At 39.7% G+C, this 22298-nt stretch overlaps 1 pseudogene; it reads right to left on the reverse strand.

Annotated features, from left to right (window-relative positions):
• Nucleotides 1-20536: 20536 nt before the first annotated feature.
• LOC101438282 (protein lin-7 homolog C pseudogene) lies at nt 20537-21119 on the reverse strand (annotated as a pseudogene).
• Nucleotides 21120-22298: the final 1179 nt, after the last annotated feature.

Below are 22298 nucleotides of genomic sequence, written 5' to 3' on the forward strand. Positions count from 1 at the left end.
TCATGACATGTATGTTTGCATGCCTATTGCTGTCATTTAGTTCCCTGAGACCTTGTTCAATTTTTTCCATTCATTCTTCATCTGTTCTTTTGTATATTCACTTTCAGAGGCCATTTCTTCAAGGTCATCAATCCTTTCTTCCACCTCCTCAAATCTGCTATAATATGATTCCAATGTATTTAAAATTTCATTTATTGTGCCTTTCATTTCCATAAAATCTGCTATTTTTCTCTGTATGCTTTAAAATTCTTTGTGCTCATCCAGTGTCTACTTAATATCCTTAATCTCTTTATCCATCTCATTGAATTTATTAAGGAGATTTATTTGAACATCTATGATTAGTTGTCTCAACTCCTTTATGCCATCTGGAGGCTTATCTTGTTCCTTTAACCGTACCATATCTTTCTGTTTCTTGGTGTGGATTGTAATTTTTTGTTGGTGTCTTGGCATCTGGTTTACTAGAGTATTTATTCTGCGTGCAGTTTTCTCTTTAGTTTTGGGCTTCTTGCCCTTTCACCCTTGCTGGTTGTGCAGTAGGAGCTGAGGATATAGTTGGTGCTATAAGCTGTGGAGGCTCAAGCTGCCCTCATTGCCCCAGGGACTGATGAATTTTCTCCCAACTTTCTCCTTTGCCAGGGGTAGGGACAGATTCACAGCTGTGTGGAATAATCCAAGTTGTGCAGGCCTAGACTGCAGTTGCCCAGAGAGACTGATGAGGCTTCAAGCCCTTTTCTCCCCTTCCTGGGGCAGGGATAGAGCTGAAGGTGTGGGCAGCAGTCTATGCAGTACAGGTCCAAAATAACCACAGTTGCCTGGGTAGACTTCCAATTATTCAGTCTGTGCCAGCCAAAGATACCTGCAGTTACCTGTATAGGCTGTTGCAGGGCCCGCCAACCTCCTCTCTGCCAGACGTGGGGCTGAAGCCTTGCAGTCCAATGTGGGTGAAAGAATCTGGTTCTTACCATCATTGTGATTTTCAGTCCTGGCTTCCCCTCAGGCTGGGGGTGGGGTAAAAATGGCAGCTACTAGTCTCTTTCTGATTTGGGCAGATTCACACCCTAGCTGTTCCTAGGTTTGTACCTTAGCTAGCTGAGTCTACTAATCATTAGCCAAAATCAGTGGCCAACCATCTCCTCCTTCCCTGTTTTTGGGAAATGGAACTTTCAATTCTAGCCATAAAATAGCTCTTGGGGCAGCTTTCACTGTCTGAGTAGGATAATCACTGGCCTCTACAGCTTGGCTGGTAATTTCCTGGAGAGGCTGGTGGAGGTCCCCCCAGCTTCCTCCCTCCTAGAAGTGGCACTGGGGCTTAGGCTAGAGCTGCAATTTGATCTGGAAGGGCCCTACCAGCACTGTGATTTTCAGTTCACACCACCTCCCCCCATGCCAGGTGGGGAGTTAAGATGGTGACTACTGGCCTCTTTTTTACTTGGACAGGCTCAAATTTTAGCTTTTCTCAGGGTTATACTTTAGCCTGATGAATTTACTGATCAGTAGCTGAAGCTCATGCCCAACCGCCTCTTCCTCCCCTGGTTTTGGGAAGTGGAGCTTTCAATTCCAGTCATGGAACAGTTCCTGAGGTGACTTGTGACTCTGCTGGAGGATGGCACTGGCCTCTGTGGTGTGGAGTCCTCTACTTACAAACCTTCTCTGTAGATGGGCAGTCTCCTCCTTCCATTCCTTCAAGGATGTTGCAGAATGCTCTTCTCGTCTCCTGGAGCCCCCAAACAGGTGCTTCAGCTAGCTCCTGATAACTTGGATGTTTACTAACTGCCCTGTAGCAGGAGCTGACTCTAAGAGCTCCTTACTCCACTACCATTTTGCTAGTTGTCCTTGGGTCTTTTTATTTTTGAGTTATAGAGTTTCTTTATATATTCTGGATTTCAACCCTTAACAGATATAAAGTTTCCAAATATTTTTCTCATACTGCAGATTGTCTTCCTAATTTCATGATGAAGTCCTTTGATACAAAAAGTTTTTAATTTTGATGAAGTCCTATTTATCATTTTTTTTTTCTTTTGGTACTTGTGCTTTTGGTGTAAAGTCCAAGAAACTATTGCCTAACACTTGTTCCTAGAGATGCTTCCCTATGTTTTCTTCTAGGTTTTTATAGTCCTGGTTCTTATATTTATGTCTTTGATTCATTTTGAGTTAATTTTTGTGTATGATATATATATACAGATAGGCATCCTCCTTAATTCTTTTGCATATGGTTATCCAGTTCTCCCTGCAGTATTTGTTGAAGAGATTACTCTTTCCCAATTGAGTGGAGTTGGCAGTCTTGTAAAAAATCAATTGGCCATAGATGTGAGGGTATGTTTTCGAATTCTTAATTACATTTCATTGGTTGATATGTCTATTGTTGAGCCAATAACATGCTGTTTTGAACACTGTGTATTACCATTTGTAATAAGTTTTAAGGTCAGAATGTGTGAGTTCTTCAACTTCATTTTTCTTTTTCAAGTTAGTTTTGGCTATTAGGGCCCCCTTACCCTTCCAAATACATTTGACGACTGACTTTTCCATTTCTGCAAAGGAGGTTGTTAGAAATTTGATTGGGGATTGAGCTGGACTTGTAAATTGCTTTGGGTAGAATTGACATCTTAACAATATTTAGTCTTCCAATCCGTATGCATGGGATGGGCCTTCCATTTGTTCATGTCTTTGATTTCTTTTAGCAAAGCTTTATAGTTTTCCATGTATAAGTCTTTTACATCTTTGGTTATATTTATTCCTAAATATTTGACTTTTTAAGTTATTATAATTGGAATTTTTTCCTGAATTCCTCTTCAGATTGCTAATTACTAGTGTAGAGAAACACCACTGATTTTTGGGTGTTAATCTTCTACTCTGCCACTTTGCTGAACTTGTTTATTTGCTCTATTAGCTTTATTGTGGATTTTTGGGGACTTTCTATACATAGGATCATGTTATCTGTAAATAGTGAAAGTTTTACTCCTTCCTTTCCAATCAGATAACTTTTATTTCTTCGTTTTGTCCAATTGCTCTGGCTAAAACTTCCTGTTTAGTGTGGTGACAGTGGGAATACTTGTCTTTCTCCAATCTTTGAGGGAAAGCTTTCAGTTTTTCACCATTGAGTATGTTGTTAGCAGTGTTTTTTTCCATATATCCCCTTTATCATGTTGGGGAAGTCTCCTTCTCTTCCTATTTTTCTAAATGTTTTTATCAAGAAAGGATGATAGATTTTGTCAAATGTCTTTTCTCCATCAATGGAAAATAATCATGTTTTTTTGTCTATGTTCTGTTAATGTTGTATATTACATTACTTGATTTATATGTGTTGAACCACTCTTGCATACCTGGGATAAATCCCACTTGATTATGGTGTGTAATTTTTTAATGTGCTGTTGGATTCAATTTGCTAGCATTTTGTTGAGGAGTTTTATGTCTGTATTCATGAGAATTTTGTCTGTACTTTTCTTGTAGTATCTTTATCTGGCTTTAGTATTAGGGTGATATTGACTTCATAAAATGAATTGGGGAGTTTTCCAACCTCTTCAATTTTTTGGGAAGAGTTTGAGTAGGAGTAGGATTCATTCTGTTTAGTAGTATTCACCTGTGAAGCCATCTGGTCCTGGGTTTTTCTTTGGTGGGATGTTTTTAATTACTGATTCAATCACTTTATTTCTAATTTGTCTGCTGAAATCTTCTATTTCTTTTAGAGTCAGGGTAGGTTATTTGTGTGTTTCTAGGAATTTGTCCATCTCATTTAGGTTGTCTAATTTTTTTGGACATATAGTGTTTAAAGTATCCTATTATGATCCTTTCTATTTTTGTGGGGTTATAGTAATGTTCTCCCCTCTCATTTCTGCTATTTAGTCATTTATATCCCTCCCTTTGTTTTGTCAGTCTAATTAAAGGTTTTTCAATTTTATTGATCTTTTCAAAGAATCAACTGTTGGTTTTGTTAATGCTCTCTATTGTTTTTATTCTCAGTTTAATTTATTCCTGCTTTAATCTTTGTTATTTCTTTCCTTCTGCTTGGTTTGGCCACCATAGTTTTTTTTAACTTTTTGAATGTTAAATGAGATAATGTGTAAAAGGAAAATATTGTTTGAAATACACAATTTTCTCCTGCAGTGTTGTGGACATGACTTTCCTCTGTTCTGTCAGAGACATCCACTTGCCTCAGAGAGAATTGAGAAGTTACAGCAAGGATGTCGTATATCATTGATGTGGAGACAGTGGCCACTGGAGTTGCTGAAGGCAGGGAGGAGGAAAAAGAGGTGTGATATGGGGGCATTTTTGGGACTTGGAGTTGTCCTGAATAATATTGCAGGGGCAGATGCAGAACATCATATATTCTTCTATAACCCACTGAATGGACTGGGAGAGACTGTAAACTACAATGTAAACTATAATCCATGCTGTGTAGCAGTACTCCAAAATGTATTCATCAAATTCAATGAATGTGCCACACTAAAGAAGTTGTTGAAGTGGGAAAAGTGTGGGGAATGGGGAGTGGGCATATGGGAATCTCCTATTTTTTTTTAAATGTAACATTTTGTGTGATCTATGTACCTTTTAAAAATAAATTTAAAATATATTAAAAAAAAAAAAGGAGTACACAACAGCAGCCACTACTTTTGTAGTGCATACCCGGTTTCAGGTACCATTCTCTGTGCCGTTCACAATCCTTGCCCCAGCCCTACAAAGTAGGTACAGTGATAATAGGAGCCCAGCTGGCCTGGCTGCAGAGTCTGCCACTTACCTTTATGATATACTGATTCTTAACAGCCAGCTTTTGACGTGCAGTGTAAATTTTTATTAGTTCACAGCAAAACAGTACACCCGGATTAAAACATTTTTATGGAGAAAAGAAATGTCTAATTCATTGTACATATAAACCTGGTCGACTAAAGATTTCCTTCATAATGTAGAAAGCCTATCCCTTTACCTTTAAGCCTTAGAATGCAACGTAGGGCAAGTCCACCCAGACTGCAAGAAGTAAAAATCTTGTTTCTTCCTCCCTGATGGTCCCCTCTGAAGGAGAAGGGTCATAGAGTGACATGAACGCCAAGTTTTAGTTACTTGGGTCATGGTTCCAGACTTATTCCCACCATTCAAATCAAGGTAAAAATTCTGAAGATGGAATATTAGATATGTTAAGAGGAAGGTGGAAAGCAGGTAGAGTTTTGTGGGAAACAGAAGTATAGGATGCAGCACTCACGGTAGTGGGATTAGGCAGAGGAGGACCATTGGTCTCTACATACAGCTGTGCAGATTGTGCACTGCACAGCTCCAAAGGTCAGCACCCACATAGACAGAATGCTCTGTCTCCCCAAGGTGGGCTTTGTGGTGGTCCTCTTCTGAGTTTGCTTTCTAGAATCTATTTTGGCTCTTGTATGGTATGGAAGTATTCAGAAGCTCCCCAGTTCTTTGTGGACGTACATGGTTGGTGGCATTGCACGCTGTGCATATAAGCTATCAGAATGAGTATTTAAGGCTTGGTGAAGTGAAGGTACAACTTAGGGTTTTTTTTAAAATAATGATTCTCTGCACTAGGAGGCAAATAGGAGTGGTGGGCAGACTCCTATGCTAGAGAAAGTTAAGGCAGGGAGGGCTAAATGAGCCAAAAGGAACTTCCAGGCTTCTCTTGGAGTCAAGAGAAGAAATCACAAGCTTGTTGACCACAGACTTCTTTGGCACAGGTCGCCAGGATGAGCAGTGAGCAACTTAACACAGGTCCCCCTTGCTGCAAAGGCCAGAAAAGGACTCGGGGAATCACTACCTACTATGGGGTAGGTTTGGGGATATATAATAAACTGTAGGCCTTGCCCTCAAGTTTCTTGTAGGCTAGAGGACAGATTGAAATAAATGCAACTAAAGCTTGATATATGAGATATTAGAAGTATGCCCAAGGTAATGTGGGGGTGCAAGGAAAGGTCTAATCAGCTTCCTAGGGAGGGGCAGGCAGGGAAGACTTCATAGGAGAGGTAATGCTCTTAACCAGGGGTCCATGGACCCCCAAGGGGTCTGGAAAGATTTCAGGGGGTCTGTGAGCTTGAACTGAAAAAAATCAACTTATTGTCTTTATTTTATCTGACCACTAACTGAAATCTAGCATTTCCTTCACTTATGAATGTATGCAATGAATTAAAGTAGTATTCATTTCATATGACATTACAGTTGTATATCTCAAAAAATCACTTATGCTCATCCATACTTTGAAATTACAGTAGTTGTTAGACCTGACACGAGTTGAGTGTCATAAAGCTATCTGCTGCTATATTCTGAGAAGGGGTCCATGGGAAAAAGAAGGTTCAGAACCCTTGCTCTAACGAGTTTTGAAGGTTGAGTAAGAGTTTGCAGGCAGACTAGGTGGAAAAGAACATTATGAAGCCAGAGGGACTAGCATATACAAAGGCACAGGGATGGGAGAGAAGTTGGGCTTTGGGGCTCTAGAGGCTTGGGTAGGGCTGTCTTCTGTGTAACATGTGCAGTTGCTCAGGGATTGAATGCTCTGTGGTCATCATCTTGAAATTCTCAATAATTTGATCTTTGAATTTATGTTTCGTAAATGAAGTCAGAGAAACAATGGAACATGGGCTGGCTGGTTTGGAATCTTGGCTCTCCAGTTGTCCCTTTCCCCACAGCCACCCCAGAAGGGAATCTTGACCTCCTGCTCCCTGCTCCCTGGCACTTGGACTCCACTCAGCATCCCCCTCCCTGCCTCCACTCCTAGCCTGTGATGGCTGCTGCCCACTGCCCCAGTGGGGGCCTGCGTGTGGGTGTGAGTGTAGGGAGGGTGCACACATTGCTGGGCCTGTTGGGACGGGCGTGGAAGTACTAAGTGTATTCTGCAGATACTTGGTGGGCGTGAGCCTCTTGCCCACCACCATCCTAGCACATTCGGACACAGAGGTGGCCTGGTTACTGTGGATTGAGGCAGTGCATCCACGGGAAGGAGTGCCTGCCTTGACTTCCCTGTGCAGTCAGGTGCTGCGAGTAGGGGACCCTGACAGGCAGGGTGGGGCCTCTGGCACCTGTGATGATCTACACTTCCCCTGTGTGAAGTTAAGTAAAAAATAAAAAAAAACCCACAAAAAGATAAGAAACACCACAGAAAACAGGAAAGACTTATATTTCAGAACATTTAATGGTATTCACACCTCCCCTACTTTTTGAACTAGTGGCCTGGTATTTTCATTTTGCATTGGTCCTGCAAATTATGTAGTCTGTCATGGGCATTAGGGATCAGAAGAATGAATGAATGAATGGGAGGGGACAGCTCTGAGGCTGGACCCCAGGCCACCGTATCTTTCTGTCCTTCCATTTGGGGGTTAAGAGATTTTTCATTACTTTCTCCGCACAAGTTTCAAGTCAGTTCCCACTTTACAAATGAACAAAGAAGTTGAGAGTGATGATTCCAGTTCACCCGGAAAACTGATGAGAGAGCTAAAGTCAGAGGTCCTAGCTCCAGAACTCACCCTGCTGTTAACCTTGAAGACACCTGCTTTTTCACAATCCTCCATATCCAGAATGATGTAAAAATTGCAAGATTAGTGCAAAGGGAAATGAACACTGTTGATTTATTACATCAGGAATGTGCTAAATGATACTCTAGTGGCCTAAGAGAGTTAATGCATCTTCCAAAACAGATAATTTATTGGCCAGCAACCGAGAGAAAAGAAGATGGGATCGTCAGACATCCGTGCTTGAGGGGAGGTCTTCGAGATCATGTAGGCCAACTCTTTAATTTAACGGATGATGAAACTGAGGTTCAAGAGATAAAGTGACTCACCCAAAGTCACGCAGCTACTTGCTGTCAGAACTGGACTAGATCCAGGCTCCTTGACCTCAAGGGAGATACTGGTCTAGCTCTCCTACCTCTGAGGCCAATAACTAATAAAAATAAGACCACAAATCTTGTGGCAAAAGAATTCATTTGACATTTGCATAGCACTTCATGTTTGTAACTTTAGAACGGTGTTTTTTTCTTCCTTGACAAGAAACTTCAATGGTTTCCTAACTAGGCTAAGTTTTGTGATGATGAAATTTATTGTGAAGTGTCCAAAACTGATCTCTATCTGCAGGGTCTCCTAGCCTGGATCTGAACACAGCCAGTAAGTAATCCAGCACCCTTTTCTTGAGGTATGTCTGTCTCACTTTTGCAGAGACCACAGTCTAGCGTCACAATTAGCTTTGTTGCTTGGCTTCTTGAACTTGAATGCAAAGGATTTGCGAGAGTGGGAGAGGGGAGAGCTGAGAAAAATCACATGCCTTCCTGGAAAAGGAATGCAAAGGAAAAGTTATGGCAAATGGTTCCCTTCCAAAATGGTTTTTAGTTTTTATAACACAGGGTTGTTTCGTCTAGTGGCGAGGGCCAATGTTTTCTCCCATTAGATCAAGAGAAATCTTTGAAATGATGGGAACAGTCTTAAAAGCCCCAACAAAAGCGGGTATATGGATGTTACCATAGTTCAATACACTGACCATGAGGTGAGAAGTAAAATGGCTTGGGTTATTTTTTCCAAAAGTGTGGTCTCTTCCCCAAACCATACCAGTTAATAGGGCCCTATCTATTCTGGGATCCTGTCTGGAGGTAGAAACACTTGCTTAGACCTAAGGACAGTTTTTCATTGTTGGACATCCTTCTGGGATGAGACTTGGAAAGAACTGCATGCCATACCTCCATTGTTCCACTTAGAGGTTGTGATTGATTAGCTCCATTCTCAGCCAACTCAACAATCCCCTGATGACTCCATCATTTACTGCCCTGTGCTGATTGTAAACTTGGAATGTTATAACTAGGAGGAAGTTTTGGGATCCTGTTGATAAAGCTTATTTTATAGATGGGAAACTGGGAACTAGAGCTTAGTAACTTGTTCTAGGTGACAGATTTAGTTAGGTGTATGTTTGGGATTAGAACCCACATTTTTCTCACCATGCTCTGCTATCTGGAAATATATAATACATGTTAATACTTTTAGGAGACACTCTTAAAATAGGAAACTTGGATTTTAGGAATGGAGTTTCAAATTGTATCTTTGGAAGGCTCTTTCCAATGGTTTCACATGAACTCTGGCATAGGATAGCTACAATGGCCTTTATTTTTTATTAAAATTTTTTTTCTGCATTCTCTTCTTTTTTAAAAACTTTTATTAAAGTTAATAGATCACAGAGAATGGTACACTAAAAGAAATGAGGTTCCCATATAACCCCCCACTCCCCACCCCATCATTTTTGTAAATTGTATTTTTTTGAAGATCATACATCACAAAAAAGGTTACATTATAAAAAAACATAAGAGGTTCCCATATATCCCCCATCCCTCCACCCCACTCCTCCCACACCAACAACCTTCCCTATCATTGTGGCACACTCATTGCACTTGGCGAACACATTTTGGAGAACTGCTGCACTATGTGGATAATAGTTTACTCTGTAGTTCACGCTCTCCCCTGGTACATTCAGTGGGTTATGGCAGGATATGTAATGTCCAGCATCTGTCCCTGCAATATCATTTAGGACAACTCCAAAGTCCCAAAAATGCCCCCTCATCACATCTCTTCTCCCACTCCCTGTCTTCAGCAAGTACCATGATCACTTTCTCCCCGTCAATGATAAAATTTCTTCTATTAGTAGTCAGAAAAGTTTTATCGTAGAATATCAGTAAGTCCACTCTAATCCATATTTAATTCCTCCATTTTGTGGGCCCTGGGATGGTGATGTCCACTCCACCTTTGACCTTTAGATTCATGCCTTGGGATGTGAAATGGACAGGTGGCTTGGCTTGCTCAATTCTTTAGTTAACTGGAAAAAGAAATATCATCTTAAGGACAGGACCTTCTTGTATTTATCATTAACATTTCTGTGCCTAGCTAAGTGTCCAGCATAAATTACTCAGAAGTTTCATGGATTTCTGGTGTAGGTCAGCAGAAACTCTTGTTGGTGTCCTCCGAAGGGGTTCTGAGTTATTTTATCTGTCATTATTCACTACAACTGCTTAAAAGCTATTGATCAGAGGACATACTACTGACCAGAGATTCAGAGTAAAGACTGACTTGCTGCTTTTTGATCTTGGAGAAATCACGTAATCTTTCTGAATCTGAGTTCCCTCCTCTGTAGAGAAAGGGAGGCAGACTAGATCATTAAGTTTCTTTCCTGTGCTAACATTATAGGATTAAAAAAAGCATAGACTTTTCAATAAGAATTTTGGTTGGGACTGTGTGTATCTATGTTTGGCTTGCTGAGTGGAAATAATATATGGAAAGGTGGTTTTATAGTTCTAGAAATCAGATGCATATGGGTTTAAATGACTCTCCAGTTGTATAGACTGATATTTTCTTCTTGGTCTATTGAACAACTAATAAAAATCAAAAGCTTCTTAGAGTTTCATAGAGAAAAAAAACAAAAAAATTAATCAATTAAATACAAAAGGAATTTGAGGATGGCATTTTTTTTTTAGTTGGAAAGGCAGATTACATATATTTATTTGGAAACCCTATAACTTATTCCTCTGTCTATCATAACTGTATAGTGACAACAAAAATACCATATTGCTTATTGTGTTAAAGCTGAAGACACTGTAACTCACATTCAGGGTGCTGGAGTGGGCTCAGTCTCCAGGAGTTGATTTATAACTTGGGGTGAAACCATCAAACCACATGGACTGTTTTCTGAGAATAAGTATGACCAATTGCACCTGTGGTACTCAAAGCAAATACTACTAAAATCTCAGTGCAGCATACTTTTACTCTCAGGGGTATTCAAAAGATATTAATTATACACTGCTCCATGGAAATAATTTATTTAAGGGGAATTGACAATATTTTTATATATTTCTTCAAAGTTCAAGCAAAATAGGAGGGCCAAGAAATCAGAGACTCTTGAGAGTGGGAAGAGACCATTTAATTCAATCTCCTTATTTTATAAATAAGAAAATTGAGACCTAGGGAGGTTAAAGGACTTGCTTAATGGCACACAACTCGTTTGAAATATATTCAGGAATGAAACACATGTCTTCAAACTCCCAGTTCAATGCTCTTTCCTTTATACCCTTGAACTCCCCAGTGCAACCATCCTAAGAGTCATCTACTATTTGTTGTTTGCTGTGTGTTGAAGGTTGTGCTGAGCATTTTACATGCTTCAAGTTTCATCTTCATAACAACTCGTTTATTCACTGAGGAAACTGGGCTTAGCGTGGTTACTAATGTATGAGGGTCACATGGCTACTACAAGGTGGTACCAGGATTGAAACTTAGGGGTTTTGACTTGGAGCCTAAACTGGGGTTGTCAGATAAAATATAGAACACCCAGTTAGTATTGAATTTCAGATAAAGAACCCATAATTTTTAAAGATAAGCATGACTCAAATATTGCATGGGACAATTCAAATTTAACTGGGTGTCCTGTATTTTATCTGGTAATTGTAGCCCAAAATTTTAGTGTCCATCCCAGGGCTGTCTCATTTCCTTGGCTTTTTAGAAGAAGTAGGTTACAATCACTCTTCTGCTACCATTTCTCTAATCCTGTCACATCTTGAAATTAAAAGCATCTTTTATCACTAGTTTACTATTTGATTTCTTGCAGTTAGAATTTGCTCAGTCCATTTGGGAGCTTGGTGCTTAGAAGAGATCTGACTGGGAGTAAAATGGAGCAGAAGGCTTCTGGATATAGGATTTCACAGGTGCTAGTTGCAAAACTGAAGGTAGCTGTGAAAGAAATGTGTTTAAGTTGCTTGGGTTCTTTTGCTGGATATAATTTCTATTGGTTTAGGCTTTCCACTATTTCTATGCTTCCCCTCTTCCTGTGTCCCCCGAGATAACAGTATTTAATGATAAAATAGTGCCCGTGACTCATTTTGTTAGCCAGTGTTATCCCAGGACATTTCTATGGAGCTGGGAGATTCAGTAAAACAGAAACCATTAGGTCAGGCAAACTAATTGAAGAACATGATCCTTTACTGTTTCCTTAAGAATTCTATTTCCCAAGTGTGGAGAGAAGAATTTTCTCCAGGTCTCCTCTCTTTCAAGTCTGTTCTGTATTGGCATCAACACTGAGTCACAAGCTTATGCAAGCATAGAAATGCAAGGAGGTTTCACCTCTTGATGTAATTCACTGTTTTCCCATCCATATGATTATCTCTACAGACATAAAATAAGCATTTGATAAAATCCAACACTTATCTCCTTTAAAAATAATACTCAGTAATCTAAGAGTAGAAGCAAGGCTACTTAACGTGGGAAAAAAGAACATACAAGTAATATACTTAATAATGAAATATTAGAAGCATTCCCATTGAAGTCAAGGATGAGGCAAGTGTTCTTGATATTAACAATATTAGTCAAAATTTCCCTATTTTTAGCCAGTGCAATGAGTGAAAAAAAAAGAAATTAAGTGCTAAGAAAGAGATAAAACTGCAATTATTTATACATGAGCTAAATGTTTAGTTGTAAAACTTTGGACAACTAATCAATAATTATTTGAATTAATAAAAAGATATCCAGATACAAAATAAATATGCATAAGCTGATAGCACTCTTATATTCTAACAATAAATAATTAGCAGAGTGAGCAGACTAAAACAGTGAAAACAAAAGAAAAACCTCAAAAATATCTTGCAATAAAGCTGAGAAGGAATGTATGAAGCTTATATAAAGAAAATGATACAACCTTCCGGAAGGACCAAATTAAAAAATCCGAAGATACATAAATTCTCAATGAGAACACTCTATAGATAGATATTCATTCTGTCCAAAATAAGCTTAAAAATCCCAACAAGAATCCCAAGAACATTTTTTTATGTAATGCAATAAGCTGACAGAATAAAGAACTCCTACAAAACAATAAGAAAAAAAACCCAACATTCAGGAGAGATGGAAATTAAAAGTAACATTGAAATACCTATCAGTTATCTATCAGATGGTGAGAGTGTGGGGGAAATGGGACTCTCATATAGAATGTATAGGACTGTAAATTGGGATATATCCTTTTTGGAGTTCAACTTGACTGTGGGCTATCAAAATTTAAAATCCATCTCAAGAAGTTGATCCTACAGAAAAACTCATATTCATATCCACATATGTGGGCAAAGCTAAATATAGAAGAATGTTCATTTTAAATAGTTTAAGAAGACTTTTTGTATAATTGAAATATTGGAAATGGTCAAAATGTCCACCAATGTTTAGGGAAATTCTGGTGTGTCAGTCAGAAAGAGACACTATTGCCACCTCCAGGGCCTGAGTCTTACCATGTGGAGGGCAGCAAGAGTTTAAGACTATCTACCATGGGGAACTCAGTCCTAGGGGAATATACCTACGCCACAGCTGGCAGGTGTTGGGGTGGCCAGCAGAAGCAGACTCCCACGGCATTGGATGGCACAATGTTTTATTCACATAAAGAAGAGACGGAGCAAGCTCAGCTTCACTGGTGGGTGTCCAGCCCCCCTAGCCAGTGGGTCTCGATCCGTGGTTGATGCTGGAAGGTGTTCTGTGCACAGCATTCTTCTCTTGTGTGCGTGTCCAAGTGGAGGAACCCTGCTCCCCACCAGGGACAGAGGTGCTCCCCACCAGGGACAGAGGTACCACCCGGGTGTGAGCTGAGTGCCCACCAGAGTCAGACTGTCTCCATGTGTGTTTATCTATGCTCTGGACAATAGGGGAAGGAATGTTTCTGCAGTCCCCTATCTTCTAGGGTTTTGTGTTTTATCCCAGTGGGACTTGAGGCTGACACATTTGGTCCTGAGCACAGGATGTGTTTGTGGGTCCCAGGGAAAGGTGGAGGCCTATGCTAGGACTGTCCCCTTCCATATGTGTCATTTGGATTACTATACAGTGATGAGAAGACTGAAGTGTATGTACTAAAGTAGAAAAATCTCCAAGATGGATTGTTAAATAAAAAAGGCAAGTTCCCAAATGATTCAATTTATCTTTAGAATGCCCCAAAAAAGGGTTGGAAGGATATACATCAAACTATTAATGGTGGTTACTTCTAGAAATAATGTGGGATTGGGATGGGTTTGAAAAGAAAAGTATTCATTTGGTTTAGTCTATATACTCTACATTAGAAATTTCATGAGCATGCATTTGTATACTACTTTTTTTTTTTCCCCAGGAGGAACCCTGGACCTCATACCTGGAAAGCAAGTGCTTAACCACTGAGTTACACCCACTCCCCTATGCATTATCTTTATTTAATTTTTAATTTTTTAATTTTAATTTTTAAAATTAAATTGTCTTTTTTAAAAAAATATATAGATCACAAAAAATGTGACATTAAAAAATTTGAGAGGTTCCCCCATACCCCACACTGCTCCCACATCAACAACCTCTTTCATCACTGTGGCACATTCATTGCATTTGGTCTTTTTTGTAATTCTTTAGAAACGATTTTACAAGGATTTTTAAAAGGAGGAATAGGTAGTCAAAAGTCTGAATTAGAGGTGGGTAGTCAATGTGGGAGGATGTCCATGAGAGAAAAAAGCCTGATACAGAATACTTAGTATAAATAGCATTTGAAAAGTACATGCACATATGTGTACAATGAATGAAAGTGTGTGCGTGCACATAGGAGTATGTTTGTACAAAAAGATAGGTACAGTGGACAGTGGTTATTCTAAGAACATGGGAGCCTAGAGTGATGGGGGAAGTTTCTTCTTATATACGTCTATATTATTTGATTTTTTTTTTGCTATAAAAATATTAAGAATAGAACTCAGGATGAAGCCATGTTTTATTTTAAGATTGTGCTTTCAAGGGCTGGAGTGCAGTTGAAAGTAAGAGGACTAGGGTTAACACTGGGTTAGGTTCCTTTAAAATACCTTTTGAGTCCTAGATAAACAAGAGATGTATAAATGATGAGCCTGCTTTTAAGCAGTGGCCATGCATTTGATATCAAATTTGCCTCTTTCATGACAACTTCTTACCAGAGTCTGATAACCAATCGAGAGGTCCTGTGGATTCTTCTAGAAGCAGAAAGAAGGATCAAAATTTCTCACAAACTCTTGGTGAACCTTGTAAAATATTGGCCATTCTACAGGTTGAGGAAGATGAGACTTCCATTTGTCTTTCATATTCTAAATATTTCCTTTGATTTAAAGCATTCATTGCTTCCTTTTGCTGTCAAGGAAATGAAGTAAACACATTTCAGTAGCACTTTCCTGAATGCACTTATCTCTAGCTACTGCTATAAATATGTAGTGATCAGATTCTCCCAGTGCTCAATAAATCACTGTCTTTGGCCAGGACTTTACTTGTGTCTTATGAAGAAATGGTCTCCTCCCAAAATTATATTTTGAATTCTACAGTAACTTAGAGACAGAAAGTAACCAAAGGTAAATGTGGGTTAAAAAAAATGCTAATTTTATGGTTTGACTTACAGCAGACTGTGCAACGTCTGTGTGAATTGGTGACTGGGGGTTGCAATGATGTGTGAGAGCCACTTACTGAGCACCTATTATGAGACAGACACTGTTTTGGTGACAGGGAAGGGTACAAAGGTAAACAAGAAATGGTTGTTGCTCTCAGGAAGTTTAATGACTCGAGAGAAAGATGCTATGTTGGTGTCAAGTTGGAGGGGTAGCAATGAGTAGCTTAAAAGGAGAAATCCAGCTGATAAAGAATTCAGGAATTTGACTTTAAACTTTTGACTATTTCATGGCTTTCTGCAATGAAAATACTAGAATGATGTTGTCACTGCTAATGCTTTGTTCCTCTTGGTGCATCTTGTTGCTGTGAATTCTGGGCATCATTCAAGGTCTTTGAGCACTGATAGGTAATAAGCCTCAGTTAAAAACATTCTAGAAGACACAGTGTAGTAACTCCCTCTCTACCCTCATGCCTAAGAAATCCTTCTTTTCCTCAACTGAATACAAAGAATCAGTTCAGAGAAAGGTGGCCAGAAACAATGGGATAAGGGTATAACTTCAGGCAACTGTTCTCAAACTTTAGCATGCATCAGAGTCACAGGAGAGTTGTTAAATCACAGATGGCTGCCCCACTCCTGGAGTTTCTGATTCAGTAGGTCAAGAATTTGCATTTCTAATTTGTCCCCAGATGCTACTGGTCTGGGACCACACTTTGAGAACCACAATCTTAGGGTAAGCTCTCTCAAAGAGAAGGCTGGTTAAGCTCAGAGAGAAAGCTGGTGGTTGCTAACCAGAGTCAACATTAGATTACATGCTGTGAGAATAGTCTGTGATAAACACATCTTCCTTACTCCTGAAACAGAGGCAGAAAGGACCAGTGGTTGAATGAACAGATACAGACAGCCTGGGGTCAAATGTTGGCTCCGTGGCTCCTTAGCTGTGTGAACTTGGGGAAGTAACTTAACCCTTCCAGTTCTCGGTTTCCCCATCCATAGAATGTGGACTGTAATAGACCCATATCAAAGGTACTTGAGAGGCTTAGATGGGTTAATATATATATAAAGCATCTAGGGAGGAACTGCCTCCTGATAAACACTTGACTAGTATTAGATGTTGCTATTCTCAGACAGGTGCTGGGTTTTGCTGCACAATAATGATCCAGGGGATTTATGTCTGAAATTTTATCTGAATGCTTGCTTTTGCGTAGGCAAAGCTGCAGTTAGTGACAAAATTTAATGGAATCTAGACATATATTTCCACATCATATGGAAATCGACTCTTTCAGAAATCTTTGTATCCTAGCTATAGGATCACTGACATTCTTTTTTTTTTTTTTAATTTTTTTAATTTTTTATTGACTTTGTAATAATATTACATTAAAAATATATATGTGAGGTCCCATTCAACCCCACCCCCCCCCCTCCCCCCCCCCCCAACAACACTCGTTCCCATCATCATGACACATCCATTGGATTTGGTAAGTACATCTTTGGGCACCTCTGCACCTCATATACATTGGTTCACATCATGGCCCATACTCTCCTCTATTCCATCAAGTGGGCCCTGTGAGGATTTACAATGTCCGGTGATTACCTCTGAAGCACCATCCAGGGCAGCTCCATGTCCCGAAGACGCCTCCACCTCTCATCTCTTCCTGCCTTTCCCCATACCCTTTGTCCATTATGTCCACTTTTCCCAATCCAATGCCACCTCTTCTATGTGGACATTGGATTGGTTGTGTCCATTGCACCTCTATGTCAAGAGGAGGCTCAGATTCCACCTGGATGCTGGATGCAATCCTCCCATTTTCAGTTGTAATCACTCTAGGCTCCATGGTGTGGTGGTTGTCCTTCTTCAACTCCATCTTAGCTGAGTGTGGTAAGTCCAATAGATCAGATTGTAGGTGCTGGAGTCTGTTGAGGCTCAGGACCTGGCTATCACATTGTCAGTCCAGAGATTCAAATCCCCTAAATATATCTTAAACCCCAACATTAACTGCACCTCCAGCACATTAGCATGAAAGTCTTATGAAGGGAGATCCCATCTGAGTCCAGATTCATCACACATAAACACCATTTCCAAAGAGGGGCCATCTGCCCTGGTAGTTAACCCCATCGGCCATGACCATAACTCCCATGGGTCTCTTTAGCCCTCAAAGGAACCAATATCTGGGGGTTGTATCTGCTTTATCTGTCTCTCTGACTCTGCTCAGTTGTGCATGAGGGCAAACCTTCTGCCAGCCTCCAGACTCTTTTTTAGAAACTCGTAGCCATATAAACTCATTTCTCCTTTCCATTTCCCCCTTACTTTAGGTCAAACAGCATTTTAAAGTCATGGTATTTTATGTAGACATGGATATTCTGCTGAGGATCACTGACATTCTTGAGGAACCGTGTCCCCAAACCTTGCTGAAAACCCAAATCCACACTCGGGCAGGTTTGTATAAGAGTTCTCTTTTTCTGAATCGTCTTTCTGTTGAGACTCTTTTGCTTTTTTGTGCATTGCCTCATCTTCCAAGGAACAGCTTCTTCCACTTTAACTGAAGTTTATTTTCTAACTTGTCGATAGTTTTTCACAAGAATGAAAACATTTTACAATTTCTACTTTTCCTCACTGCAGGTGAGTTTCTGAACACCCAAGAGGAAGAGGGAGGGGTAGAGCTGCTTGGAGATGAGGCCAGCCGCAGGGAACCTGACTGGCTGAGCCATGTGCAAGCTGCTTACCAGTGTCTCAGCCTCCACTCATTTTGTTTCCCACTCATTTTGTTACAAAGTCCTACAGGCCATGGACTTCGGGAACAATATGAATTCATCTGAAACAGATAATATTAATTTGCTAAGGTCAGTCTACCTTTCTATCCTCTAGTCTAGGCTGCCAGATAAAGTAAAGGACACTCTTTTATTCTGTGAGGCTGACAAAGTGCAATATGCAATATACCAGAAATGGGATGGCTTTTACAATGGGGATTTATTAACATACAAGCTTATGGTTCTGAGGCCTTATCCAGTGATGCTTTCTCCCTGAAGACTGGTTGTGGTGATCCTGGACTCCTCTGTCACATGGCAAGGCACGTGGCAGGTGTCTTCTGGTCTCTCCCTTCTCTTCTGGGTTTTGTTGCTTTCGGTTTCTGGCTTTGGTGGCTTTCTTTCTGTTCTCTCTCTGAATTCATCCCATTTTTAAAGGACTCCTGTAAGAGGATTAAGACTCACCCTGGGCCACACCTTGGTCAAAGTAACCTAGTCAAAAGACCTGCAACTGAAATACCTAATCAAAAAGTCCCACCCACAATAGGTTCACACTCACAGGAAAAGACCATCTTTAATGTCATGATTTTCTGGGGTAAATACAATCTCAAACTACCACGCTCAGTTAAATTTGAATTTCAGGTCAATAGTGAAAAAATGTTTTTAGTATAAATAGTTTCCAAATATTGCATGGGACATACTTATACTAAACATTTATTTGTTGTTTATCTAAAATTCTAGTTTCACTGCTGTCCTGTGTATGAATTTGCTAAATCTGGCACCCCTAATCTGTTCTGTCACTTGTTCAAAGCCTAGCACACAGTAGTAGTCCAATATTTGTTAAATTAATTAACGAGTACATAAACCTCATTTTGGATGAATAATCCTTCATTTATACTTCCATTCCAATCCCATGGAAAATTGACCACTGGCAATAACTTGTTTTCTTCTAAGCCTGCTGACTCGCATGCTTTCTGGTCCTTGTCACCTTCTTTCCCACATATTTGAGGCTACCCTTCATCCCTCTGTTCCACACCTGGCACCAATCCTGAGCTTGGGTAGAGGGTGTTTTAAGAAGCTACCAGAGCTACATGAGGATCTTGACACTAATTCAAGCTTGCAGCCCAGGTTTGATAATTGAGATATTCTCTTGATAAACTTCCCAGAACCTCAGATCCTCTAGAGCAGGGGTGCCATGTACCCCTTTGCCAGTCAGGTGAAACCCATGGACCCCTTACTAAATCCATGCTATACTATACTTACTATCCACACTATATATCACACCTGCACTGACAGATCCCCACAAGAATAATGTTTCATTGAATTTTTAGTTCAAGCTCACAGACCCCCTTAAATCTTTCCTTGTACATCAGGGGGGTCTGTGGACCCCTGGTTAAGATCCCCTGTTCTAAAGTCAAGGACCAAAACTCTTCTTGCTCAAATCACTGACTACCTCCATGTTTCCATCTCCCATGTCTAGTCTCCCTCCTCCTCTTATTTGACTTCTCAGGTACAGTTGACCCCTCTGCTTCTTGAAACACTGTCTTCTCATGGCTTTCTCAGCATATGCTTGTTATTTCTGCCTTATTTATTAGGTTATTCTTTCTCATTCTCCTCTGCTGGAGTCTCCTCATCCGTTAAAGCTGTATGTGGCCTGCACATTAAATCACCTGGGAACTTTCAAAAAGTATCCCAGACCAGTTGAATCAGGGTCTCCCAGGAGTGGCCTGGGAATCACTGATCCTTTTAAAGCTCCCTGTGAGATTTTAATGTGCAACTGGGTTGAGAACTTTACATCATAGGATTCCTCAGGGATAGGTCTTGAGTTTCCTTATTTTCCCTCACAATTCTTTTACCCATGCCATTTTAGTTATATCAGATTTATATCACAAGCCCAGACCTCAAATCTGAGCTCCAGATTCATAACTCTGTCTATTTAGCTATCTCTACTTGAGGTATTACAGATATCTCAAGTATAGTGTATCCATTTTTCCCTCCAAATCTCTCCCTTGTCCTTTTATGTTCTCTCACACAAAATAACGTGACACTTATTCAGTTGCTCTGGTCTGAAGTCCAGAATAAATTCTTTTTCTTTTCTTTTTTTAAAAAGAATATTAAAGTAAACTTAATATTAAAGTACACTTTAATATTAAGGAAGCATTTTTTGAAAGTGTATAACAACTTTATGACAAAATCTGCATTTGAAAAAGACCTGTCAAAATAGCAGGACAGAATTGCCCTCATCATCTTTTACTTACTCTCGCCAGAGAAAAGTGATACATCTCTGAAGCTATACATGATATTTAAAATTTAAAACAGGCATTTATAAAAGGACAAGGAAAATTTCATGGGAATTTAAAATTTTTTTAACAATCATTGGCATTGTGGCCCTCGGTAGGTCACAAGTAAATCTTCTCTAGCTAAAAGCAAAAGGAATATAAAGTTTTGAAATACTTTAGGTCTATTGCTTGCATTTGGCTGATCTCATTTTTTCAAAATGTGACTCCATTTCTCCTAAGACTTTGGGTGTATATTGTACTACTAATTTAATCTTTTCTTGAGCTGCTTTTGGCAGTTCCTCAGAGTTTTCATGATGCTCTCCTTTAACGTTTGCTCCATTAACAGAAAGAAGTTGGTCTCCTCATTTGAGGCCTCCTGTCTATTAGCAATACCACCTGACATTATTTGAGATCTAGATTGGAGAACTTTGTTCTTTCCCTCCCTCCTGTAATATTGAATCCAGGGACCTCATCTGTTCTGGGTAGCTCAGCCACTTGAGGGTGAGAATATCCTGTACTGGCAGCAAAGGCAGTGACAGCAGCCTTTACAGTTGCATGAGCTCTCACTTCAGGGCTGCTACTGGGTCCACAGTCTACAGACATGTTCATATACCTCTCTTTCAGCATTGCAAAACTCACTTTGAAGGATTCTTTGTAAAGCCTGAATTTTTTTGGTGGTACTTCTCCACTCCTTTGGAGTTTTTCCAACAGTTCAATTGCTCTGCAAACTCCCTCTCCAGCCTTGTTTTCCTTTTCAAAATTCATTAATTCTCCCTTCCCTAAGTCCCTGCCCACCATCCATTCCAGTAATAAATTCTCAGTTCAAACCCCCAAAATGTCTTAAACCCATCCCACTATCTCCATCTCCATCATTTTCACCGGAATTTTCTGTTCTTTCTCTCTAGAAGCTTTCAAATTTTTGCTTTGTCTTTGATAATCTTAAATTTCACCATAATTTCTAGACAGGCAGATGTGTACTGTTCCTTATAGCTTTTGTTTGGCACTTTACGAGCCTTTTAAATTTCAGGTCTTTTATTTTGTTTTATTACCAGGAAATTACTCTCCATTATTTCTTTCCAATATTTTCTTCTCTTTATTTTATTTTGTCTTTCCTTCTGGGAATCCTATTATCCAGATGTAGACACTTCTATTTCCTATTCCCGTATCTTTAAAATGTTCTTTTATATTTTCTATCTCTTTATCCCTTTTTCCTTCCTCATGGGAGAGTTCCTTAATCTCTAAATTACAAATTCGTTCTGCAGCTGTACCTGTGAGATCATATTGCCCTGGGGATATAAGATACCCTGTCCAATAATATGTCTGATAATATATTTTGGGAAAGATTTAAGACAAGGGAAGAGGATGACTCCCAGGGCTGAGAACCACAGAAGCACTACTTAACACTCTTGTTTGCAGCGCTCTCACCAGGTAACTCCTTGACCAAATCTGTACTTTTAACCATTGGGGAGAAGCAGTTCCTGGAAGACACAGCCTCTCTAGGTTGTAATTCAGAGTGTCAGGGTAAGGGGATTGGAAAGGCTTTGTTATTCTTTCTCTCAGGTCACCATACCCACCAAAGGACAGTCCCTTCAAAAATACTCCACTAAAAACCAGATAGATAACTACAACAAAATCATATGGGGAAAAAAAAAAAAAATGAAAGGGCACCAAACCACTAAAAATCTTGCAAACAAAACAAAGGTGTAAACAGACACATTCCTGGAATCTTCCAAACTAGTTTCAACATGATAATCCTTTAACCATAAATTGAATGAGTACAATTTTGTGTCTAATGCAGTAAAGAAATCCTTCAAGAACAGTACATATTTTTCCAATCATATTTCCAAGGTCTGCGGCAGAGCACTGGGTACGTTCGAGATTACTGGAGAACACCTGGCTTGGTTACCATTTAACTTCCCCTCACCTCAATATGCAAAAATAAAA

This window comes from Dasypus novemcinctus, chromosome 8 (assembly GCF_030445035.2).
Source record: "Dasypus novemcinctus isolate mDasNov1 chromosome 8, mDasNov1.1.hap2, whole genome shotgun sequence".
Classification (NCBI taxonomy): domain Eukaryota; kingdom Metazoa; phylum Chordata; class Mammalia; order Cingulata; family Dasypodidae; genus Dasypus; species Dasypus novemcinctus.